The 26,494-nt window shown below is 49.0% G+C and overlaps 1 protein-coding gene across 1 annotated transcript in view; it reads right to left on the bottom strand.

Annotated features, from left to right (window-relative positions):
* Positions 1 to 1,177: 1,177 nt before the first annotated feature.
* Positions 1,178 to 26,494, bottom strand: part of PRSS55 (serine protease 55) — a 95,447-nt gene continuing 70,130 nt past the window's right edge. The window contains exon 4 of the mRNA XM_073335653.2: positions 1,178 to 2,977. The gene's annotated coding sequence lies outside the window, so the exon portion shown is untranslated. The remainder of the gene's footprint in view (positions 2,978 to 26,494) is intronic.

The raw sequence follows: 26,494 nt of genomic DNA, 5'->3' as shown, positions 1-26,494 counted from the left end.
AAAGATGTATCCTGACAGCGAGGAGGAAGATGAAGAGGAGGACAGACCATCCTCATGCACCAGTCCTGTAGATGGAGAGAAGAATGGTGCTGATGGCGCTGACCCCCAAAACAATGAAGACACCAATAATGGCCAGAAGACTAAAAAGAAGACTGAAAATGCCGATGAGATTGACCAAGACGACTTGGACTTTTAGAGCTGCTAATCAAAGACTGGGCTTTTTTTAATATTACTTTTGTTACGTATTCCAGTATTACCAATGAGTCAGTCCACCCTAACGGGCATGTCTATTAACTGAGTTAAACATGTAACCTTCTGTTGGAATCCTGTAAGTGAAATGCGTAAAATCAAGGTTGCTCACTCTCATTTCTAGAGGGCTGATCAATGCGTTCAGTAGACTGAGGAGGTTTAAGAGAAACGTGGGTTTGGGGAGCTGCTGTCATGTGTGCATTTCCCTCTTATTCCAACTCTTTAGCTTGCCCTGGTATTTTCTTCTTGGGTAGTCTGTGTCTCAGCTGGGCTTCGTCGTGATTGACTTCAGGATGCCTTGATGTATTGCACGTAATCCTTTTGCAAATGCTGATAAACTGTGGGACCCTGACACCATCTGGATCATTTGCCAAAGTCTGCTCAGAGCCCGCATAAATGTCCATTCCTTATTCCTACTAAGATGTTCTCCAGTATAGGGCATGATGCTGCGAGATGTGGAGTGATCTTAGTTCCCATTGACCTTTCAATGAAGCACGTAATGCCTTGCAGGATCAGTTTAGTAGAGCCAAGTTCTACCCAGCCATCCATTTCTACTGCACTCATCGTCCTCGTATCTAAGCACTTTACCCTGATATAAGGTCCCTCATACAATATTCTAAGAGGCACCGTGCTTCTGAAATCAAAAGCAGTTGCAATTACTTAGTACCACTCAGTATTTGTTCTATAATTTATTTCCCCAGTATAACTGATCAAATTCATCTTTAAAGTGTAAAAGATTTGCCCAGTGCCACTAAAACTCCTTACCAACTAAGGAGTGTGAAATAGTCACAACAGAAGCTGGAACTTTTCAAAACAAGCTTGAGCCGAGGTCCTGTTTTGGGGAAATTGTTACGAATTATTCCAGTTAGGATATGTACAGTTCGTTTCTAGGCTGAGGCAACCAAATAAAGACAAACTGCAGAGTGTCTCAAAGTTTGTAGGTTTATTACGCTCGAGCGTGGTACCACTCTGTTAAGCAGAACGGGACCCCGATTACAGGTTACACAAAGATTATATACTGTTGGCAAAACATCCTGCCTGTGTGCCTTGGGGGGCCTAAACCAATAAACAGGCCTTCTCCTTATCTATCACCAATCCCCTGCAGCCACCTTCCCCCTGCAAAAATGCTGAATTAGCAGCTATTTCAGGCACATCGGCTGGTTCCTATCTCCTTTGTTTCCCTTATCTTGAAACTGTCCAGCTGTCCACCCTGAAGGATCCTCCCTTGGTACGTGATGTGCTCGCTTCTAGTTAATGGCCGAGAGGAAACCCAAAATGGAGTCACATTTGCGAACTAGGTTGATTTTTCCTAACAGTCCCTCCTTTTCTTATGTACATCAGTAAACTATATCGGGGCCGAATAACCTCGATGCAAGATTAAAATTTGATGGCAGCACATACTACAGCATTGTAGGTGTACAAAAAGTAATACAAAAACAGAAACAGCCATTAGAATGAGGTACAAAATACGACTTCCCCAAGCCCCCAAGTCTGGCAGCCAGGAGGTGAGCCAGCTCCAGGCCTCATGGAATCCGGTACTGGTGTCGTCAAGGGTGACACGGTGAAGCGAGGTGGCCTGCTGCATAAGGGTGTGGATATCGGTTTCCACCCTGCGGTGTTGATTCACAAACACAAAACAGCTTGAGTTAGCAAGAGCACAAACCCCCCACCCTGGTTTGCAAGGAGATAGTCTAAGGCTAAGCGGTTCTGCAGTGTGGTCTGAGATAACTGAGTCACCTCAATTTGAAGGGTAGACAAGGCGTCTGCGGTGGCATTTGCCATTAATTCTAAGGCTGCAGAAATATTAACTATAGCCTTTTCCAATTCACTCACCCCCACCCAGGGCAAAAACCAATGAACAAAGGAGTGAAAGCCTGTAGGCCGTTCAGAGAGAGGATTTAATGGGACATTTCGTTGGTTCCTCCATACCACGCTCCGAATTTCTCCCTGGGCCAGGGTCTGGTGTACTGTAACAGCGGGTACTAAGGTGCATTTACCACACCAACCTGCCGGGAGGACCTTATAAGCCGTGTGGTTGCACAACCAGAACCAGCCTGATCCCTCAGGGACCGGTCACCGTACCCTGGAATACTTGGGGGGGACTTGCCGCACCAGAGCTAATGCGGGTGGTATCATTGCACCCTACAAAGTTACCCACAAAAACTGTATTTTCGAAATTCTTATGTCGTGACATACATAAAGCATAACTACCCTGGGCCACCATATCAATAGACCAAGTTTGGATTTTAACATTCCAGTTAAATGGAGCGTCTGTCCATAATCCGGCCAGGCGGGTTTGGTTGAGAGGGATAGGCACCCCTACCAACGGGATTCCCTGACCTACGTACGTGGGGGTATGAATACAGACCCAACACCGCATTTGGTTAACCCTCTGTGCTATAGCAGGGGTTAAATCCAGGAAGCTGTTGCCTTCCCATCTGTGTACCGAACTCGAGAATAGAGAGGGGATTCCACAGGCCACCCATACCAGTATTTGCATCCTCCTGTGTAACACACACAAAACAGGACAACAAATATAAGTCCAAGTAACAAGAAAACAAGAAATCCTGATGGAGTCTCGAGATCCCAATAGTTGGGGAGTTCAGCTCAGGGACTGCCAGTGGTGTTCATTCGTGGGGCGGCTCGTCAGACAGCTCGTTGGGCCCAGGCGGGGGTCCCTGCGCCAACTTAGCGTAGCTGTGATGGATCCAGGAACTTCTACCTGCAACTTTTAAAGCAGAATAAGTACATAACAGAACCTGGTATGGCCCCTCCCATCGGAGTTCCAAGGGGTCTGTATGGGGGAATTTTTTTATCACCACCCAATCCCCTGGTTTGAAGGGATGAACCTGTAACCCCAATGGCGTGGTTTGAAACAATTGACCCGCAGACTGGTTGTTATTGAGCTCTATTTGTAATCTGGCTTCATACCTAGCCAAGGTCTCATCTCCATCCAAAAGGCTAGTGTGAGCGGGAACACAGGTTCCCGGAACGAAAGCCGGCCTCCCAAACAATACCTCAAATGGGGACAAGCCCAGAGGCATGCGTGGGGCCTGCCTCATGTGCCACAGGACTATGGGCAAAACCTCTGGCCACTTCAGTCCAGTCTCTTTGCAAAACTTTGCTACCATCATCATCAGGGTTCGATTCATGCACTCCACCTGCCCTGCTGACTGGGGGTGATAAGGGGTGTGGAGTTGTCGCACAATACCCAGGCACTGGTACAGCTCCTCTAAAATCTTTGCAGTGAAGTGTGATCCTCGGTCTGAGTCGATGACTTCAGGGACTCCAAATCTGGGCACAATGTCTTTCAGTAGAAATTTTACCACAGATCTGGCATCTGCTTTTCTGGTTGGTACTGCTTCAGGCCATCCGGAAATTTGATCCACTATTACAAGGAGGTGGTGAAACCCCGAGCTTTTAGGCATTTCTGCATAGTCCATCTGTAATCGCTGAAATGGGAAGTTAGCCCAAGGTCTCCCCCCGTAGTGTTGGCATTGAGCCGAGACCGAGCAGAGAAGGCCAGGTAAGTAGAGCAGGAGCCAAGAACTCGTTTCACCGCCGGATAGACATGAGGCGCTGCCCAACATTTAAGAATAGCAGCTGCAGTGGCCTGAATGCCGGCATGTCCCAAAGAATGAAAATAGTGGGCGGCCGAGAGCAGATAGTGATGGGGGAGAATAGCTTTGTTCCCGATTCGCCAAACCTTATTGATGCCTTCAGAACCTTCCCAATGTTTCCAGTCCTGGAGCTTGTCAGGCGGCACATCAGCATACAAGTGCGTCCAGTCCATTGGCGGGAAGGACGCATCCAAAAGAAGAGTTGCTGACACCGGGAGGGGCTGAAGGGCAGCAGTCTTTGCGGCTGCATCAGCCAAAGCATTACCTTGAGAGACAGGATTCTCAGACTGCTGGTGAGCATAACAGTGGACAACAGCCAGTTCGAGAGGACCTTGAATGGCACCCAAAAGTGCAGAGATTAAAGGGCCGTTTGCAATCTTAGTGCCTGAGGAGGTTAGAAACCCTCACTGTTTCCAGAGCTGGCCCGTAGCATGGCAAACCCCGAAGGCATATCTAGAGTCTGTATAAATGGTAACAGATTTCCCAACAGACAACAAGCAAGCCCTAGTAAGAGCGTGCAATTCCGCGCCCTGAGCACTAAAGGAAGGTGGAAGGGGGGCTGCTTCTACATCGGTTGTCTGAATAGTGACGGAACAGCCGGATACCCGCTGGCCCTCCAAATAGAGGGAGGATCCATCGGTAAAAAGGGACAGGTCCGGGTTTTTCAGAGGAAGGTCGCGTAAATCCGGGTGAGGCTTACCGCTCTCAACGATGACGTCCATACATACATGGTGAGGCGTGCCATCCTCCGGAAGGGGTGTCAGTGTAGCAGGGTTGAGGATGTTGCAGCGCAAAGGGTGATGTTGTCAGCGGCCAGCAGAATCAGCTCGTATTTGTGGGCCCGCTGCGGAGACAGCACCTGCATTGTATGCTGTTTTAAGAGAACCTCAACCTCGTGGGGGACCCAGACAGTCAAAGGGTGCCCCAGAACAATAGGGCGTGACCGTTCCACCATAAGGGCCGCAGCGGCAATGGACCGCACGCAGGAGACTGATTCCCGAATGACAGGGTCTAATTGTATGGAATAGTAAGCTATGCGGTGTGGGCGATCCCCTAGGTACTGCAATAGGACACCGCTGGCCACTCCCCGCTGCGCGTGCCTGAAGAGAAAAAATGGTTTACTGTAATCCGGGAGTCCCAAGGCGGGTGCAGAGATCAGGGCTTTCTTTGTGGATGTGAAAGCGGCTTCCATCTCCAGGGTCCAGAGAACAGGATCGGGGTTAGAAGTTGTGGTGGCCTGGACTAACGGTTTCACCAATTCCCCGAAGGCCACTATCCAGGGTCGGCAGAACCCCGCAGCACCCAGGAAAGCCCACAACTGCTTTTTTGTAGTCGGGCGTGGGTAATCCTGGATTGCCTGCACCCTATCAGGGGAGAGTAAACGCTCTCCAGGCCGAATCACAAAACCTAAATAGATCACCTGGGTTCGGCACACCTTCAGCTCGGATGGAGATGCACAGTGGCCCTTATTAGCTAATGCAGTAAGCAGAGTAACAGAATCAGCTAAACATGCATTATAATCAGAGCTAGCAATCAACAAATCATCCACATATTGGACTAGAACAGAGATGCTAGGCAAAACAATGTCTTTCAAATCATCGACTAGAATTCGGGAAAAAATAGTGGGGGAGCCTGAGAACCCTTGGGGGAGGCGCATCCAAGTTAGCTGCTGACCCCCCGCAAGTGAACGCAAACAGATACTGGGAGTCGGGGTGCAAAGGAATACTGAAAAATGCAGCACACAAGTCTACAACTGTGAAACAAGTAGCCGACTGGGGAATCAGTGTCAGGATAGTACTCGGATCAGGGACCACTGGGTGGGGGGTTATAACATAACTATTTATTGCACGCAGATCTTGAACGAACCGATAAACTGGGCGCCCATCTGGGCCCAGTTTTGGCTTTTTCATAGGAAGGACAGGAGTATTACAAGGAGAACTGCACGGAACCAAGACCTCCTGAGTTAAGTAGCTAGAGATAAGAAGGGAAATACCTTCCTCCGCCTCCTTCGGCAAGGGATATTGTTTTACGGAGGGAGGCGGCCCATCCCTCACCTACAGATTGACTGGAGCGGCTGATTTAAGGAGGCCCACATCGGTGGAACTCACGCTACACAAATTGGGTGGAATGCTGGACAATTCTGTGGGGAGATCGGGAATCGGGGTAACTGAGACCATAAGAGAAGCAACTGCTGAGTCTGGGACGGACATGCGAAGCCTGTCGGGGGCACAATATATGTGGGCTCCCAGCTTTTTAAGCACGTCCCGCCCAAGAAGGTTAGCGGGGCCTTCTGGCATGACAACAAATCTATGTGACAACTTTAAAGAACCCAGCTCCACAGGGATGGGGCAGGATAGGGGAGCCAGGCACGGGTTGCCCTCAACACCCTGCACCCAGACCTTGGTAAAAGAAAGAGAGCCCGGAACAAAAGTTAAAGTGGAAAGGGTGGCTCCGGTATCCACCAAAAAGGGCACAAACCGTTCCCCAATTTTCAAGTAAATTTGCGACTGCAATCCAAGATCCCATTCCAACTCTCCCACGGCTCCCAAAATCTCCGCCTCTAGTCACTGGGGATTAGCGAAGTCCTGGGGAGCGTTAGGGGGAAAGGAAAAACCAGTCTCCGGCTGATCCTGCCAAGGAGCCCCTCATGGAAGCAGGGGGCATTCCCTCTTCCAGTGCCCCGGTTGCTTACAATAATTACAGTTCCCATTCCTTGTCCCACCCCAGCCTCCTCCCCGTCCTGTTCCGCGTCCGCGTCCCCTCCCTCTTGTATTCCTGTGTCCCTGCCATTGCTGAGTCCCCAAGGAAACCTGCAGTGCGGCTGCCAACATACTTATTTCCTCCTTCTTTTGCTAACGTTTTTCCTTAGCTTTCTCCTCGTCCCTACCATTAAACACAAAAGTGGCCAGGCGAACTACTTCGCTTAGGAGTTTCCCTGGCCAATCGGCAACATGTTTAGTTAAATACTTCTTTATGTCCGGCGCCGCTCGATCGACAAAGTGAGAGACCATCATCGTGCAGCTAACCTCGGCTTCTGGCTCCACCCCTCCCCCATACATTCTAACCTGCTTAAACAAGCGGGCCAAAAATGCAGACGGATGCTCATTTAGGTCTTGCTAGCATTCTAATTTTTGACCAATTTGCCGTCTTACTACCTGCCCTATGGATGCTCTCCAGGAGCCATTCCCAGGCAGCTGAGAGGCGGGCCCAGCCATCGAGGTCATTAGGATTCCAACCTGGATCAGCTTCGGGCCAATGGGTGCGATTCTCAGCGTCCCCTGTCCAACGCCGATTAGTGTCTAGAATAGAATACCTCTCGTCAGGGGTAAATAGGGTTTGCAAAATAGCCTGGACGTCTGCCCAGTTGGGGTTAAATGCTGTAAAGACTGAACGGATAGTCTGTGGGACTCTTTCCGGATCGTTGCGCAACCTCGGCATCTGTGACTGCCAGGTTACCAGGTCCCCAGGGCCAAAAGGGTGGTGGACCGTGATAGTAGTGACACGGTCAGTGCCCGTCGCAACGGGCTGTTGTATCAGGGGTGCTTGAAGCGCAACAGGGGGTAGGGTTAGAGACGGGTATAGAGGGGCAACAGGAGCAGGAGTAGGGGGAAGAGATGGAGGAGGGAAAGCAGCATAGGGCGGAGCGGAACCCGCAAGCGGCATGCAAACCTTAGATCTGGTACCAGAGCCCGAAGTCGAGGGGTGCCCCTTATCTCGGGTATATGCCCAATTATCCTATACATACCAATAATCCATTTGAGCTGGATGCTTGTCCTCCAGCTGTTGTCTCAGGCAGGTTAATTCATCCTGCCCAAAAGTTCCGTCGGGTGGCCATCCAAAGGGCGTCTGAATAGTCAGCGCTGGCATTCGACTTTACACAAAATTACAGCTCTCCTTTTACCTAACCCATGGGTGCCAGAAATATTTTTCCAATTCTTGAGAATCTCAGCCAAAGGGGTTCCCCTGCTCACGCTCTGCCCAGAGCCCATTCTAGGGCTACCAAAAGAATGCCTAATGTGCCACCTTATCGCCTAAGCAACAGCCCACACTCCCATTCCTCCGAGTTCTCAAAGGTGAACTCACCCGGTGCCGGCTGAAGTTGTCCGAGGGAAGGAGTGTGGCTTCACTTACAAGGGCGAGCCTAGAGTCCCATCTGGGTCGCCAAAACTGTTACGAATTATTCCAGTTAGGACACGTACAGTTTGTTTCTAAGCTGAGGCAACCAAATAAAGACAGATTGCAGAGTATCTCAAAGTTTGTAGGTTTATTGATGTAAGCAGAGTCAGGATGAGCTCTACCCTGACATCTGGTGGCGAGTCATGGTGGGTTGTGGAAAAGAACTCTAGGGGCTGATCTCATTTGCATAGGCACACCCACCCTGCCTAGATGGTCACTTTGGCTGCTGTAGGAGCCCCAGTTTCTCTGTTATCGGGGCAGGAATAAACTGTTATTATCCTGATTATGTGAATCAAGGACAGTGGAACTGTACTTGGCCTTTTGTTATGATGGAGGGACTCACTATCAACTAATCAGCACTCGCTAGGCAAGGGTCATGGGTTCCAACTCCCAGTGAATGGAGAGCAGGTGAGGACAGGTATTAATATTTGGTGGTATGGGCTTGCTGGTGGGGGTATTACAGACTAATTGCACTTCCTCCTCTCTCCATTGTAGAATATCAGAGCTAATTTTGATTCTATTAGGAGTCTAGTTACAGACTGCTGAGCTGAATTCACTTTGGGCTAATGGTGCACCAGCACTGAGGCTCCCCTACTACAAACTGAAATCACAAAAGAGCTAAACTTACTAAGAGCTGAAATCACTGCGTGTTGTGTTAAGTAGTGGGGGAGCCTGAAGATATATGGCGGAGCAGTTTGTGGGACGGCAAGCAGAGCGGCTGGTGGAGCAGAGCAGTTTGTTGGATGTCTGGAGCAGCTCATGGGGAGGTGGGGCAATCAGCTTTAGACCACGTAAGGGGCCCTAAACACCCCCAATCTCCACCCAGGTTGGGAGGTAAAACTCTGCAGATAAACTTTTGAACTCTGGGGCTGCCCTGACCAGGGACAGAGACTTTTGGGTCGTTGGACTTTTGGGACTTTGGGTTGCTGGACTCAAGAACCAAAGGGAAAGGACATGCCCCAATTTGCTTGGGGTGGGTTTTTTGCTCATGAGTTGTATTATGAATCCTGTTGGTGGTGTTTCCCCAACATAATGCCACATTGTTTCTCTCTGTTATTAAAAGGCTTTTTTGCTACACTCAGACTCTGTGCTTGCGAGAGGGGAAGTATCGCCTCTTGGAGGCGCCCAGCGGGGGTGGTATATAGTTGTCCCAGGTCACTGGGTGGGGGCTCGAGCCAGTTGTGTATTGTGTTATTGGAATGGAACCCCTAGATACTGAACCCGGCCCTTGTTGCTGCCAACTCTGACAGGCAGAAGGGTTACATTATGCTCGAGCGTGGTGCCGCTCTGTTAAGCAGAACGGGACCCCGATTACAGGTTACACAAAGATTATATACTGTTGGCAAAACATCCTGCCTGTGTGCCTCGGGGGGCCTAAACCAATAAACAGGCCTTCTCCTTATCTAGTACCAATCCCCTGCAGCCACCTTCCCCCTGCAAAAACGCTGAATTAGCAGCTATTTCAGGTTTCAGAGTAGCAGCCGTGTGAGTCTGTATTCGCAAAAAGAAAAGGAGGACTTGTGGCACCTTAGAGACTAACCAATTTATTTTCCACTTTTATGCATCCAATGAAGTGAGCTGTAGCTCATGAAAGCTTATGCTCAAATAAATTGGTTAGTCTCTAAGGTGCCACAAGTCCTCCTTTTCTTTTTGCAACTATTTCAGGCATGTTGGCTGGTTCCTGTCTCCTTTGTTTCCCTTACCTTGAAACTGTCCAGCTGTCCACCCTGAAGGATCCTCCCTTGGTACGTGATGTGCTCGCTTCTAGTTAATGGCCGAGAGGAAACCCAAAATGGAGTCACATATGCGAACTAGGTTGATTTCCCCTAACAAAATATAGCTAAATTTCACACTTCTTTTCTTGTCGGTGGGGCGATTTTGAAATAGAAACAGAACCATTTCCAAGAGGAGGTGACATTGCCTCAGCATGATTTGAAAATATCAATTTTTACACGTCTTTGGGATACACAAAACCATTTTACCAAAATTCACAGAAAAAAGAAAAATTGGTAAAGTGTGAAAATGCCTTACACAAAATGGATAAAATGTGTGTAGGCAATTTTCTGCAGCTATCTACAAACCACAATAAAATAAGGCCTCAAAGCATCACGTTCAAGATTATTTTCTAAATCAGATACAATTAATTGACTTCAGCACATGCTTAAAGCTGACCCTGTGCATAAGTGCTTTACTGAATCTGGGCTTAAAAATGTAGAAAAATCAGATAACCCAACCCTCCCCTGTCCCAAAAACAGACTTGCATTTTATAAGAACCCAGTATTACAACAGATGGTCTAAGTTCTTACATCTCAAGTGAATATGGGCCTTGGTCTATGGGGTAAATTACACTCCTGTGCAAGGGTCTATGCATGACAAGTTTATTTAGAGGGCCTAAGTATGAATGAAGTGGTGCATATATGTCATGCTGGGACTCTGCACAGATGTGACTTGCACCCTACATGAATATTGATTAACTGCCGCATGGTACGAAGTCAAGTTTGAGGTTACATGTCACCAGCAGAAAACACTGGCATGTTGGAACTATGTTGTGACTGCAAAGGTCATGAAATCCAATGCATGGATCTTCCAGGGTCCAAGACTGCACTGTCCCCATTTCTGCTGAGAACTGACGAACACCGCAGTAACTTTATTCACCGAGGTCATCTCTTTGTAGTTAGTGGGACTATCACATCAGTCATTCACAAGCACGTCTGCTGGCTCGGGCCCAGAGTTTCAAGTCTCAGACTGAGCAAGAGAACTTAAGATAAATAGAGAAGGCTTAGCCTGTACGCTCTCACTTCTACAAGCAGGTTAAAGAAGCACAAAAAGACAGGCATGAGCAATGTCTAGCTATTCCTTCCAGAACTCCTACTTCCCCTTTCCAGATCCTTCAGCCTGCTGCCAATGATCCTGATCCAGCAAGGCACTTAAGCATGTGCTTAACTTTAAGCACATGACTAGTCCCATTAACTACTCACATGGTTAAAGTTAGGCATGCATTTAAGTGCCTTGCACAGCTGGAGCCAGCAAGCTTGCTTTCTGGGTCAGAGACAAACAGCACATCTCATCGGTCATTTTTCTTACTACTGTGGTGTCCTATGACACACCAACTTTATGATTGTGAATTAACCCCTTGTAACTAGGTAGACAAAAGCAGACATCACATAGCCAGCCAGGAGAACATCCTTCATTACAGACAGCTGGGAGAACTTCCTATTAGAGGTGTATTTTTTAAAATGTAACCGTAAAACCACAAAAATTGGCAGGGGGACATGGGATGACAAAATTATTTTTAACTTGTATTTACATTGATGTCAACTTTGTCCCTATGAAAGAGAAAACCTGCACAGATATTTGAATTCTGCACTGTTTGTATATCATCGTAATGCCTAAAGCGTGCACATCCACCCACGTAAGAGCCCAATCCTGTTATGGCAAACTCACACAAACAACCCTGTCAACTTCAGTGGGGCTATTTCCATGAGGAAGTGTTCCAGGATTGGACCCAGAGACTTATGTTGTTGAACCAGATCTTTTTCACTGATTCCCACTCCGGTCTTCTCTCCCTCAAGAGCCCTGAGTTTTTGTGAACGGAAAAAGGATACATTGTGATTATGTTTCTCACCCTTGCTATGCTACAAAAGTTTACATTTCCCTTTGGCTGATATGAATCACTTGCATGTTAAATCTTGCCACTGCCCTCTCCTTTTGCCACAGGGACGCATGCTAATGGCAGATAAAAAGCCCTCACATTCTTGCTGGCTGGGAAGATAACGCATGTCAGCACCCCAGTGGGGATTATAGCTGCTCGCTTTTAGTGCGGAGTTGAGGCTGAGGAATTATGAACAATATGGTATTTCCACAGTTGTGTCAAATGTGTCTGGCTGTACATAGTTGGGTGGTTTTCTTTGCAAGCAGGACAAATTGTCTTTGAACGTTGTTTGGGTTTTTTTAAAAAAAGACTATGTAGTAAAGGGTTAAGTGAAATGATGAAGCATGTGATGGAAAATGAGATCGCAAACCACTGAAATAAAACAAAACTGCTTTCTAACTCTTGGGGTCTTCTCCAGATGTGTGCCCATCACAAACCAGTCTCACACGGGGAGCACAGTGATCACACTTGCCTGGTGGTTCCTTTCTCACACAGTGCTCTGTGCAGCTCTGGTCCTTTACATTCCCAGCTGCCTTGCAGGAAGGGAGGGTTCTGTTGTTATTACAGGACCTTATAGTTAGCCAATGGGATTCTGCAGAAGCTGGGAATGGGTGACGGGTTGGATCACTGGATGATTACCTGTCTGGTCATTCCCTCTGAAGCACCTGGAATTGGCCACTATTGGAAGACAAGATACTGGGCTAGATGGACCATTGGTCTGACCCAGTGTGGCCATTCTTATGGTCAGAGCTGGTTCTGCACATTGCACGACTTCTTTAACTTTTCTTGAGTTAAACAGTCACTGGATCAGTGACATTCAGACTGAGGCTTGGGAGCTGCAAGTGGCTCTTTAGTGCGTCTCCTGTGGCTCTTTGCTGCACACGACATTGAAACCCTGTGATTGAATTATTAACCACTCTTTTAGGGAATGTTGATTGCTAATTTGGCTCCTGGACCACTGAGGTCTGAGTATCACTGTGCTGGCTGTACACAAAATGGCTTGATGGCAGATGTTGTAAAGCCCTCTAGCTACCCTGAGGTTAGGGCGGTGGAGGTAATGGGATAACACAGCTGCCTTGTTACCCAGAGGTGTCCCCACACTACCCAGCTCTCCAGGGCACACTGTATACCAGGCACCTGGAGATGATATTTCCTTCAGTGTCAGTCCCAGAAAGTACAGGACTGCAGCTTTCCCCAGCAGCGACACCAATGGAAGTGGGCTTACTGCATCTGCCACTCAGCGCCTCTGACAAGGCGTATACTCCTGCAAAGGGGCACCCCGGCTAGCTGAGAGGAAGGATGGTCCCGTGGCTGGGGTCGTCATTTGGGACCTGCCCCCCCCGGGTACGAGTCCCTGCCCTGTCATAGAATTCCTGTATGACCTTGGGCTTGGGCTTGCTGTGTCTCACTTCCACATCTGTATAATGATAAATGATGAAGGATTCTGACGATAAATCCGTGCAAGGCTGTGAGGTACTTAGCTACTCCAGGGAGGCAAGCTTATAAGTAGAGCCTGGTGACAGTCTTTATCTTGTATACATTTTTGTTTTATTTTTTCAGGAATTGTGTGTGATTTTTATCCATTTTACCCAGAACGCCTGGGGTGGGGGTGGGGAGGGAAGCAAGATTGCGTTCTGCCCCTGGGATTGGGGGATTGGGGGCGGGGGGCAGCGGCAGGCCTGGCTGGGAGAGAGATCAGGTCTTGTCCCCAAGGGGGAGAAGGGAGGCCCTGGGGGAGTTGGGTCCTGCCCCCTGGAGGGGGTTGGGTCTTGCCCTGAGGGTGTGGGGGTTGGAAGGCCCTGGGCGGGTTGCAGCCATGGCTTCTGTTCCATGGGACTGGGTCCAACTCCCTGCTCTGGATATTGCAACCTGGCACATGGGGCCACAGAAGAGCTCAGGTTTGGCCTGGCTGCCCCCCCTCATGAATTTGAGTGCGTGGACGCTGTTCAGTCAAATTTGGCCCTGCGGTGCCCCTGGGTCAGGATGGAAGGGGTGGGGGCGGCCAAACCCGAGCAGTGCTGTGACCCTGTGTACAGGTTGCAATGCCCAGGGCAGGGAGCTGGGCCCAGCCCTGAAGGACAGGAGCCACAGGATCCATGGCGGCGAGTGGGTTTTTCATTTTATTTCACATTTGCAAACAAACACAGGGCTCTACTTACAAGTGCTACAGCCAGGAGCGATAATTCTCAGAGGGAGGCGGAGAGGCAATGGGGCCGCACTGCTGTCACACACAAGGATCATGTTTTCACAGTACATAGCACAGTTCATAGTTGAGCCCTGGATAGATGTAATTGCCAGGATCCCTTCTCTTTCCTTTGTCACACATTGCTAATACACTTATTTTTTCCTCCCATCATTGGAATCACCCTAGTTTTCCATGAGTCCTCAGAAATAATTATGAGTGGTCCACTAAGTTTGTTTGCTAATTCCCTTAATAGTCAAGGGCACGTTGTACGGAGAGGCTGATTTGCATATGTTCCTATTCATACAGGAATGATTTCTGGGAAGTTCTCTGGCCTGTGTTGTAGAGATCAGATAGATGATCGCAGTGGCCAATTGATTTTGGTTGTGGGTTTTTTTTTTAAATCCCTGTTTAAAACGCAAAGGACCAATTCCTGCCCGCTGGCTGCAGGGTCTGGCCCAGCTGAAGTGGTGCAATACGGCTGCAGAAAAGGGAGGGATGGGTAGGAGCTGGGGTTTCTGCTCCAAGTACCCAGGGGAGCTGTGCTGCACAGGGTCTCTCCAACACCCTGCACACAAGGGCAGGGAGCAGGCCAGCTGTAGGTGGATCACTGACTAGGTTGCTCCACAGGCCAGACCCACGTGCAACTGAGCCACAAAAGCCAGCAAGGCTACAGCTTTGTTGCCTCTTCAGCTGTGCTGGACAGGCTGGGGGTTAAGGCGTTCGCCTGGGCAACGGGAGACCTGTGTCCAATGCTCTGGTGTCTCACAGCCTTCTTGTGTGCTCCTGGGCAAGTCATGTAGGCCCATAAGATCCAGGGTATTTAGGTGCCTAATTCCCATAGATTTCAATGGGTGTTAGGCACCTGGATACCTCTGGGGACCTGGGCCTTAGAGAATATGCAATGGGAGAATAAACTAGGATGTGGGGATCAGGTTTAGAGCACACACAGGGGCGTGGGCCTAAATTAGCCAAGACACTGTGAGATCTTGCTTAACGCTTTATCAATAAGACTACCCTTGTATTAGAACAGCCTTGAAACTCACCAATACCGTCCATCTTCAGCCGAACCATTTGACAAACATTTCCCCCGATGTTCACCCGCCGTAAATGGAGGCCAAGCGTCTTTGCTTCTCTTGCAAGAGCCACCGACTTGGCAGCTCCCTGCTTCATTTTACGTACTGGGGGCCAAACCCTGCTCTCAATTGCACTGCACACAACTGGAGTCACTCCAGCAGAGTCACGCTGGATTTTCACCAGGCAAATGGACAGCCAACCTCAGGGATCTGAGAGGGGAGCATAAGTCTTAGTGGAAGCAAGTAGAAGTCAAGCTCCTAAATCACTTATATGCTTCTGGAGCTGAAAATTCCTAGTGATTTTAGTGCAGGGAGAGGGGGGCTTGCCGCGGTCAGAAGGGCAGAGCTGGGTCTGTTACGCTTGCAGGAGAAATATGTACGTGAACGAAGAGCTTGTCAGGTTAAAAAATCCCTTTTGTTTAATTTTGAAAAGGCAGGGATTAGTAATGTGACAGCTCCCCCTGTGGTCTGGGAAGGGGGTAAACTGGAGGGGATGGCTTGGTTTGCTAATCCTCATGTTTCAAACCCTGGGAGTCCGTAGAACCCCAAATCCAGTGAAGTGCTGGAAGCGGCTCCCGGGAGACCCTGGTTCAAATCCCACCACCAGACTAAAGTGAGAGGGACTGAGGTTTCCCTGCTAAAGACAGCAGTCCCACTGCCCCCCCCCCCGCCCCCAGTTACTGCTGAATCTGCCCCTGCCAGAGACTATTGTTTATGCATCGAGCTCAGCCACACATGGCTGAGGACCAACTTACATTGCTTTATGAACAGATCAGATTGTACTGAATGGCAGGGACATCCCAAAATACCACCTGGAGGAGGACACCCCTTGTTCCATAACATCTTCCTCATGCCCCATTGTTTCTGCAGGATTCACATCACTAGTGCTGTCTAAAACAAATATCTGACGCACGCATGAAGAGAATGGGCTGGCAACGGGCGGGGGGGGGATCCCTGCACAAACAAGTCTGTGCTTTTGTGGAAAAGATGCGCCCAGGCAGGCATAGGATCTTTATCATCTTCCATAGCAGTTGCCTACACTGACCCACACTGACTTAATTACACCGGACGTCTCTTGTGACTGCCAACTAACCGTGGAAAGGTTCCCGCTCTAATCTCATCAGCTTCACCTTCCCATGACATCTCTTGAGCAGAGACAGAGGACTGGGGATCTCTGGCAACATCTTTGAGCCACAGCTGGCAGCATCTGGGGACAAGCCATCAGGCGTACTGTTCGGAGGAGGGGAGGGCAGAGCAGATACTAGAAATGAACCAATAAACCACAAGGCTGCATCTTCTCCATCCCTGGTCTCCCTCTTCTTTCTCCTGCCTCTCTTCTCATCTGTTGATCCTGGTGAAGATTTCCTATCCCGACCAACCCAGCAAGTGCTGCATGTTCTTTTTGCTCACCCTCCCTACCAGCTAACCACAGGTCATCCACCAGCATGTGCAAGGAGCAGTGCACGGAGCCTGGAGCTGGGGTCGGGGCGGGGAGTGGACGTGACGGATTCGTCTCTTCTGGGACTGACCACGCCAGCCAATCCAAGCCTGGGGCCTGGGCGGGGGGGCAGAAGTGACAGATTTGTCTCTTCCGGCACCGACCGCACCGGCCAATCACACCAGCCCACGGGGGCCCCCAAAGTTCAGGGCTCGGAGTGGTTGCCCCGATTCGCCCTACCCAAGGGACAGCTCTGCATACAGCCGTCCCTGGAAGAGTATGTTTACTTCTGGATGCCGTCTCTCCAGACAGCTATGTGAAAACGATGAAGGGCCTGGACAGGGATGTAGTCGAAAGAGAGAACCTGAGACATGAGGCCTGGTATAAGGGGCTTGCTGTAAGGCCTAAGGCCTGAACTAAAGTCAGGCGCTGCGGCTATAAAGCAAAGTTAGCAAGAGTCAAGCTCTGAGCAAAAGTTCTATATTATATATGTTACAAAGCAGATGCCTGCTTGCAGGTTCACGGCTCAATACATGAACTTGGCAAGACCAGGGCTGATGTTGCAAAAACACAAACACTCCTAGGCACCAAATATTCACATAAACACATTCCAGAAGGGTAGCACCACAACACCCCGATACAAGGTTATGGTGTAAACACACTCCCCGAAGATGATACAGGGTCACACTGATCTTTCCTAAGGATAAGAGCAGGATTATTGGGTAGAGATGGTTTGATTGGACCAACAGCTACAAGGAAAAGGGCTACATGTAACTTCTTGTATCAGTGTATAAAAGAGGGGGGTCACAGAGCGGGTGTCTTTGTCTGGCCAGGGTGGGGGAGCAGAGGGTCCGGCTGCTCACTGAGCCAAGTCATTGTCACAGGCCTACATGTTTCACTGTACCTGTGTCACGTACACGCAGCCAACAACTGACAACAGCGGGTAACTTATGAGGAAAGATTCGAAGAGCAAAGTAGAACTGAGGGTGGCTAAGAGACAACCAACCTGCTGGCCCTATTCTGCTCTTCTGTTTGCCCATTTAGTGCCATTGACAGCAGGAGCATTACTCCTGATTTAGAGCCGCGTGAGCTCAGTAGCCAGCCCATTAAACCTATAAAGCTTCACAGGGAGTAAAGACCTAGGATGGGAATACTTTGAGTGGGTTTGTTGTGGGGATAGGAATGTGAGGAAGCTGACTGGGATCCTAGGGGAAAATTTGTGCCAAGGAAACGGATGATGTTGTAGAATAGTTTCCCAGGGGAGCCCCCATCAGTTGGGCTATTGAACGCTAACCTTGTAAATGTACAAGAGGGAACCAGCCGGCATTGACTGGGAGACAGACCAGATGACTCCCTAGGTCTCTATGCATAGAGCGGTAACAGCTTTCTGGACCTGGAAGCTAATTCCATGAGCATGGCTAGACAACAAGCAATACTGTCAACAAGGCTAGATGAAAACGATCCTTCTGCCTTGAAAACACTGAAAAACTAACAATCCTATTGGTAGAAGGGTGGAGGTGGGGTAGGCAGACAAGGATTTTAAAGAAACTAGTTTTAGCTGAGGATGTTTTGGAGGGATGTAGAGGGGAGATACCGTCTGTCCCCATCCATACTAGAGTTGGAGCCAGGCTGGTGGCAACAGAACCGTGGCCACCGATGGCAGAGCTCTAGAATGGTTTTATTGAATCAGTGCAGACAGGGATTGTTTGCTTCTGAAAAAAACACCTTATAAAACCAGGCTGTTCACTACAGCTGTACATGCATGAACAGCGCCTCGCCCAACGTAATCCCTGTGAATCTCCAACTGAGGCCTCTCGGTGCTTCTGCAGTACAAACAGGGTCAAGGAGGTGTGGTCTCCTAAATCCTTTCTACTGCCTCTATGTGGAAGACGCTCAGATTCTGTGGCGATGGGCAGTGGCCAAAAACCCTGAGATGGTAGAACAGGGCCAGTGTTGGGCAAAGGTCACCTGGAACGCTGAGTTCTTGTCCCGGGGCACCACAGCCTGCTGCCCCACCCCATGCCCCAGCATGACTCTGGCCTGACGACCCCTTTAAGGGTATGACTGCACTGCAGGTGGGAGCGGTAACGTCCAGGTTGGGCCGACCTACACTCACTAGCTCTTCTCAAGCGAGCAAACTAAAAATAGCAGTATCTCTGAAGTGGTGTATATAAACCACTCCTCCAGGAAGACAGTGCTCGAGCCAGAGAACCCTGCTCTAGAAAGGACAGAGTCCATCGGAAGTTGCACTGCCTTTCACAGATCACCACCGAAATTGGTGGCGTAAGAGCTCCAGTGCCCTTTGGCAGTTAAAGGGTGAACCCTTCCTGTGGCAATGAAGCAGTGAATTCAAAGGAGCCCTTAGGAGCTGGGCATTATGCACATGGCAAAAGCAAGAAAGTCATCATCATCATCATAAAGAGAGGCTGCACTAATTGCCTCCCAGGAGGGGGAATCCACATGCAGGGCTTGCTATTGGTGGATTTCACCGTTCCCTGGAGACCCAGACTGTCATCCCCTGGAATAACCCATGCGCATGAAGATACATAATAAGGGTAAAGCAAAAAAATCTTCTCTCATCAGGTGGAAAGAAGAAACGTCATGTCTGACCCACAGCCGGGCAAACCCCAGCAGGTTCCGTCCCTGGGGAAGCCACGGACACATCATTTTGCTTTCTGTCTATGCGGGTCTGCAATCCCTGACATTTTGCATTGAGTTTAGGAGTTAGAATCCAAAAAGCTGCTGAGACACCTGGCCGAAACTGGTGCGTTTTCAGTTTTCTTGGTGACTACAATGTTGTGGTCCTTTAAAACCTTTGTTATCTCCCATTGGACCTGATCCAAAGTCTACTGAAATCAAAGGAAAGATTCCCAGTGGCTTTGGATCAAGCCCTATCTGCGGTATTTCCTGGTATGTTCATCTCCATTTTTACTACACAGGGCACTGAGAATAAACCAGATTCTGAGTTTAACTAACTGCAAATACCTGTGCAAAGGCAGATGATTGGGATACCCTTATTCATACTCTGAGCAGCATTACAGTAACAGCTAAAGGCTCTAATGAGCTCAGGCCCCATTCTCTTAAGCACAGAACAAACACATCATAAGAATCGGCCCCCAGCTCCAAAGAGCTTCCAGTCTGCACAGACAAGGGCTTGAACAGGTGAAATGACTTGCCCAAGGTCACACATGAGGTCAGTGGTATTCCCTAGAAGGGGGAGCAATAGCTCAGTGGTTTGAGCATTGGCCTGCTAAACCCACGACTGTGAGCTCAATCCTTGAGGGGGCCATTTAGGGATCTGGGGCAAAAATTGGGGATCGGTCCTGCTTTGAGCAGGGGGTTGGACTAGCTGACCTTCTGAGGTCCCGTCCAACCCTGATATTCTATGAATGCAGATCTCCTGCTTCCTAGTCACTGGACCACACTGCCTTGCCAGGAGTAATACCTTACTCATGTGACCCTAGACAATTCAGATGGGAAATAAGGTGGAAATTTTTAATGGTGAGAGTAATGAGCCACTGGGACAATTTACCAAGGGGCGTGATGGATTTTCCATCACTGCAATTTTTAAATCAGGATAGGATGTTTGTCTAAAAGCGCTGCTCTAGGAATTATTTTGGGGCAGTTCTCTGATCTGTGTTATTCAGGAGGTCAGATTAGGGGAGCCCATTAGCCCCTTGTGGTCTTAGCTGCTATGAAGCTGCTCCATAACTCGGTCCATTAACGTCAGAAAGACCACTCGTGATGTGAGGTAGGAGTTGGCTGCCTATCTATCTGTGAAGAGCTGGGCCCAAACATCTCACCAGCTAGCCCTTCATGATCTAATAAGGCAACTGTCAATATTTCAACATCATTTCCCTCATACTGTGGTGATAGCATATTAGGCCTGCTAGACGTAGCTCGGGAGACAGACAAACAGGCACGTTGCAAAAGGGCCCATCTGAGAGGGTTTAGACTGGGAACCGTCAGCTGATCCCATCGCTCATGAAACCATTGTGCACTTTTGCAGACATTTTAAAGAACCCACAGTGAGTTTGGAATAAAACTGCCACTGAGCCAGGGGCTGTAGATTCAGATTTCATTGCAAACACCCCACTTACTAATTACATTATTATCAATAAACATTTATCATGAAGCATGGTGGGAGCACACAGAGGTGAACCAGGCTGGGGCCCCACTGTGCTGAGTGTTGCAAAGACATTTAGGAAATGCCAGCCCCTGTCCCAATGAGCTTACAATAAAAAAACAAGACATCATAATAGCTAGCTGTTACATAGCGCTGTTCATCAGCAGATCTGAATGCACTTTATAGTGGAGGTCAGTATTGTTATTCCCATTTTACAGGTAGGAAAACTGAGTCACAGGATGGTGCAGTGACTACACAGTTGCTGGCTCCAACAGACAGCACTGTAAATGAACCATGTCAATTAGATATGGACGAGACCACTGTAGGATCTTCCAGTCCATCTGAAATGCATCTGAGAGTCTATTCTTCTCTGGTCTACTTTTACATCTCCCAAGCGAGATCGGTCCCATTGTCTCACTTATTTGTAATTCAAGAGTGCTGTCTAAGTTTTGCTTGGCTGTCCATGCTTGTGTTCAAAGTACAGCAGGTTGGGAAAGAAAGCCCAGATTTATAAAGCTGAAAAATATTATATAAAGAAAAAGAAAGAAAGAGCAATGCAGAGAAATGCAAATAGGCAGCCAGAAGTAGCTGGGGATCAGCTGTAATGGGAAGGTTTCAGTTTGATATATAGTGTCACAGCTATTATTAATGGTCTGCTGGTTTTTACCTTTAAAACTTTGGCTGGATTATTTATTATGTCACCCCAGTGTACAGATGATCTATGGAAGGGGCAATAATATTTGTTCTTGGCCTCTTGGATTTACTGGGTTTTTACAGACTTTAATTAGGTTTAATTCTGCCCTCCCAACACATAGAAAGAGTGTGTGAATGCACATACATACCCACACACGCATATACCCCACGATTAAATGACAAAACATAAAGTAGAAAAAACAGTTTTAAAAAAATCGTCACATTTTAAAACCCTTTTCACCATAACGAGCAGCTCTGCTGATGGACTTTGCATATTATGGATGGGTCAGAAGGTTTGTTTTCATTTGCAAATGATCAAGAACTCAGGAAATCCAATAGGAGAAGAAACTCCACCAGAACCATGGAGTTGGGATCTTCCCGTTAAATTTGTTGTATTTTCCAAAATCTACAGATTTCATCTGAAAAAGTGTCAAGCCTCTGTGGTTGCCAAGGTAAGAGCCACCTCCTTGAGGTAAATGGATGGAGGAGCTGCTTCTGGGTTCAGGACACAGACTATTCAGTCCTTGCCTCACCGTGTGTTCCTTCCATGTCCCTACACTCCAATCCTTTGGCTCTTTCTACTCTCTTTGCAAGCTTGCAGCTGAATTCCCAGATCCGTTGCAGCCCACTACATTCCCGGACTCCATCCTCAATCCCTTAATGCTGCCCTTCCAACTTTCTAAACTGACGCCTCAATGCCCCCTGCCCACGCTTTGCCAACTCGCGCTGATTTCCCCAGTCAGGGATGATGGAGAAAAGAAAAGCAAGCTCAAACAACAGACCAAAATCTTCCTCTCTCAGTTACACCTGTGACTGAGACCTAGGTGACGTCGGTTCAAGTCTCCAGCTCTGCTGCTGCTTTGCTGCGTTACCTTGGGCAAGTCATTTCCCGCTCTGTGCCTCAGTATCCCCTTCTGTAAAATGGGGGATAATGATAAAAGACCTCCTTTGTAAAATGCTGGGAAATCCACTAGTAAGAGCTAGGTGTTACTACTGTTTTCCCATACGTTCTGCATTATGATTCTGCATTGGCAACGCAAGTGATTTGTAACCACGGAAAGTGGGGTAACACTGACATGGGCAGGGAAACAGCTTGCTTGGGCCTACAGAAAGGGATGACAGTGATGAAGGAGGGCAGGCATGAGAGAGGATGATGCTGACCTCCCACTGCCAACGCTGAGACCGCATCTAGATTGATCTTCAGTGGAACTATGCTATGGCAGAGACACTTGGCTCCCCTGGGCCCACTGCCCAGTGTGGGACATAACAGCCGTGGGGGAGCTGCGTGCATGTCTGCATGCTGGGTCCAGTGTTGGACGGACTCCGCGGCAGGACACTGGGGAGCCCTCCAAGCAGTGATGGTCAAGACACTGGGCTCCCCTCACCCACATACAGACTGAGACCCTCCTCTACTTCAGCCCCTTCCCCACCCCAACTCTCACACCTGCTTACCTCTTGGCTCCCCCCATGCCCCGATCAACTCCCACCCCTCTGCAAACCATGCAGCAGCTCTGTGAGGCGCTGGTGAATGGCTGTATAGATGGGGATCAGGGTGAGTAGGGATATGTAGGAGTTGGGCGGGGGTTTTGGATTGGAAGGGGAGCTTTGCTCGGATGAGTCATTTGGGACTCCTCTCACCACTTCTAGTCCCCACTTTACCCTCCATCATCCTTATGCACAACCCATATTCCCTTGTGATCCCACCCTCCACAGCCTCACTCAGGCTCCCTGCCTCCCTTGCAGGCCCACACACCTCCCGTGGCTCCTTACCCCCGCCACCTCCCTAGAATTTCCACAGGATCGACTGGCACAGCCCTGCCCCATCCGAGCCCCAACGGGAATCCTCGTCACTCGCATCCCCCACACTGCCCTATAGCCTCACACTCCTCAGCACACAAGGGTGGACGTGGCAGAGTGTCCAGCAAATTTCTCCTCCTGCCTCCCCAAGCGGGCTGGGGAATTCCACCAACCAGAAGATCCCTCACGAGCTGCATGGGGCACTTGTGGACGCCAGAGCCACCCACCTGCAAGCCCTGTGGCTCTGCACTGGGTCTTGGCTCATCCCCTTCAGCTCCTTGACAGCATGGCCCTGCAGGAAGTGTCCCACCAACCACCGCCTCAGGAACCCAGGGACTCCATGACCAGCCTTATTTTACCTACTAAATCCCCCAGGGTTTTGGGGGGTAGCAATGCCTTGGAGAGTGGCTACCCCTTTGACTCCATCCCCTATGGCCTGGCTTGCCCCTTTGCAGAGCACAAAGCTGGACACCTGCAGGACCCACAGGCAGAGGGCGTTCTGAAGGCTCCAGGGAGGGATACAGTTTTGTGGGGGAAGCTCTCTATTGAGGTATGTAGCTAGTCCACATCACAATAACACCCCCTGAGGGGATGATATAGACCTACAGTAGCTCAAGCTTCTTTCTGTGCATGTGTGCACTCGTACCCAGAGGCGGAGAGATGGCTTGTCTACAGTAGGATCCCGGGGGTGCGACTGCAACTCAGGTAGCCATCCCCAAGCCAGCATTATTCGAGCTAGTTGGGGCCCAGATCAGCAAAGCCGTGGCAATGCAGGCTCCAGCATGGGCTAGCTGCCCAAGTCATTACCCAGCAGCCTGGGGGGCAAGGGGGGGGGACTGTACAGCCTGCACTGCCGGTCGTGTGGCTATGGCTTAAGACAGCTAGATTAAAACTAGTTGGGCTACTGTCAAGGTTCCTTCCCCACTCTGAACTCTAGGGTACAGATGTGGGGACCTGCATGAAAACCTCCTAAGCTTATTTTTACCAGCTTAGCTTAAAACTTTCCCAAGGTACAAACTATTTTACCCTTTGCCCTTGGACTTCCACTGCCACCACCAAACTTTATCTGGGTTCCTGAGAAAACGTTTGGAAACGTCTTTCACCCCAAAATCCTCCCAACCCTTGCACCCCACTTCCTGGGGAAGGTGTGGTAAAAATCCTCACCAATTTGCATTGGTGACCATAGACCCAAACCCTTGGATCTTAGAACAATGAAAAAGCATTCAGTTTTCTTACAAGAAGACTTTTAATAGAAGTAAAAAAGAATCACCTCTGTAAAATCAGAATGGTAAATACCTTACAGGGTAATTAGATTCAAAACATAGAGAATCCCTCTAGGCAAAACCTTAAGTTACAAAAAAGACACACAGACAGGAATATTCGTTCTATTCAGCATAGCTATTTTCTCAGCCATTTAAAGAAATCATAATCTAACACATACCTAGCTAGATTACTTACTAAGTTCTAAGACTCCATTCCTGTTCTGTCCCCGACAAAAGCATCACACAGACAGACACAGACCCTTTTTTTTTTCCCCTCCTCCCAGCTTTTGAAAGTATCTTGTCTCCTCATTGGTCATTTTGGTCAGGTGCCAGGGAGGTTACCTTCAGCTTCTTAACCCTTTACAGGTGAAAGGATTTTTCCTCTGGCCAGGAGGGATTTTAAAGGTGATTACCCTTCCCTTTATATTTATGACAGCCACAATTGCAAGGCGATACCTTCAGAGGGGAATAAAGACACAATGGCTTCTACTGCAAAAAAGAAATAAATAATAATAAATAATAATAATAATAATAAAGGAACATTTGTACTTTTTCAAACAGGCAAAGGAATACCTGTGAATAACGGCGATACCCCCCAAACCCCCAACATTCCCACTGAGAAACCCACAAGGGTTGCTGATAGAAAGGTTCGCAGCACGGTGAGAATACAACAGCCCTCTGCTCAAAGCAGCCACTTGCAACATGCCATGTCAGCATTAAAAGGTTAAACAAACGCCTCGACTGACTTTAAAGAAAAAAAAACCGCGGCCCTGTTTTATTAGTTGTAAAACAATCTTTTTCTCTTCATCATGAATCATTATTAATAAAATACCAATAGCTGGGGGCCTGCAGCGAAATGTGTTATGGGAATTCTGTTCTATTGCTTTTACTGGCCAAAAGGCCAAAGCCAAAAGCACCCTGGCATCATTTTTCAGTTTCATCTGTTGATGCACCAATTGGGATGATAGAACACCCTCCATAACCTGTCTGTCCTGGGAGAATCTGTGTTTACTCAGTACCCTGTCAAGGTGAGAAGTCCAAAATCCCATGGCAGGTCTTGATGGATCATCTATGCTAGATTTCATACATCTCCTGCTTCAGGAGGGGACCTGACACAAATAATTGGTGTCACCGCTGCTGGTGCGATGCCAAATGATGCCCGACGCTGGTCCGATGCGGACAAAACAGTTCAGAATAAGCTGCTCAGCTGGTTTGCCCCGATCAGGTGGGGAAAGCTGCTGGAGAAGGCACAGGAGATCATCGTGATAAGGCTATGGGGATAAATTCTGCCCTGGGGGGCTTAAACTCAGCTGCCACTTTGGACAATGGATGATTTCAGCATCGTGTGAGGACTGAGTAGGATGACACAGAACACAGCAGAGCCTGGGCTTCAGGCACAACGATGAAGAGGTAGGTCAGGGCCGAGCTGTGGAGGGCTTTGAAGGTGAGGAGGAGAAGCTGGAGCTTTATGCAGAGGAAGAGGATTGGGACCAAAGCACCCGGTGGCCCTCTCGGGGTTGCTATTTCTGAATGCAGGGTGCTGTATATCCCTGCATGGAAGTCATTCACCCCACTGAGGTAACCTTGTCCCTGGCACCCCTCCGCCTTGTCCTAATAATGTTCTCCTCCCCCTCCTCCTTTAGGGCATGTCTACATTGCACCCTAAACCCGGGCTCTGACACAGGGCGAAGCCCAAGCCCATTCGATCCACACACAAATGAGTCTGACTTGGGTCAGCAAACCCTCAGGACCCAGATCCTAGGCTCCTACTACTCAGCTGAGATTCGGGTCCAAGCCTGGTCATTCTGCAGTGCAGATGCAGCTCAAGCCACAGAGGTGGTCTGTGTAATGCAGTACAGATGTGCTAGCACGGGTGTGAGGCCCAGATCCAGCAAGTGTAAACCCAGGTTTACAATGCAGTGTGGACACTCAAGCACAGGCTTGGAAACACTGATAAGCACGGGTCCCAGACTTGGGTTTACAATGCAGTGTAGACATACCCTCAGACTCACTTCAGCTAAGATACCTGCAGGACACTGACTTAATAATGGCTAAGCAGGTAGCATGCTACCCTGGGTACACAGCTAGTCCATGCAAAAATATGCTTCTCTCATGGTTAATTACTTCATTACAGTAGTCCTGGGCAGCGGGTAAACTCCCCCTTCAGGGAGGCTAGCCTTCCAGCCCCGCCCCATTTGCCCGAGCCGCCCTTCTCCATCCCCC

The sequence above is a fragment of the Lepidochelys kempii genome, chromosome 3 (assembly GCF_965140285.1).
Source record: "Lepidochelys kempii isolate rLepKem1 chromosome 3, rLepKem1.hap1, whole genome shotgun sequence".
In the NCBI taxonomy this organism is placed as follows: Eukaryota; Metazoa; Chordata; order Testudines; family Cheloniidae; genus Lepidochelys; species Lepidochelys kempii.
Note: the sequence above shows the minus strand (reverse complement) of the source record. Positions and strands in the feature narration are given on the sequence as shown.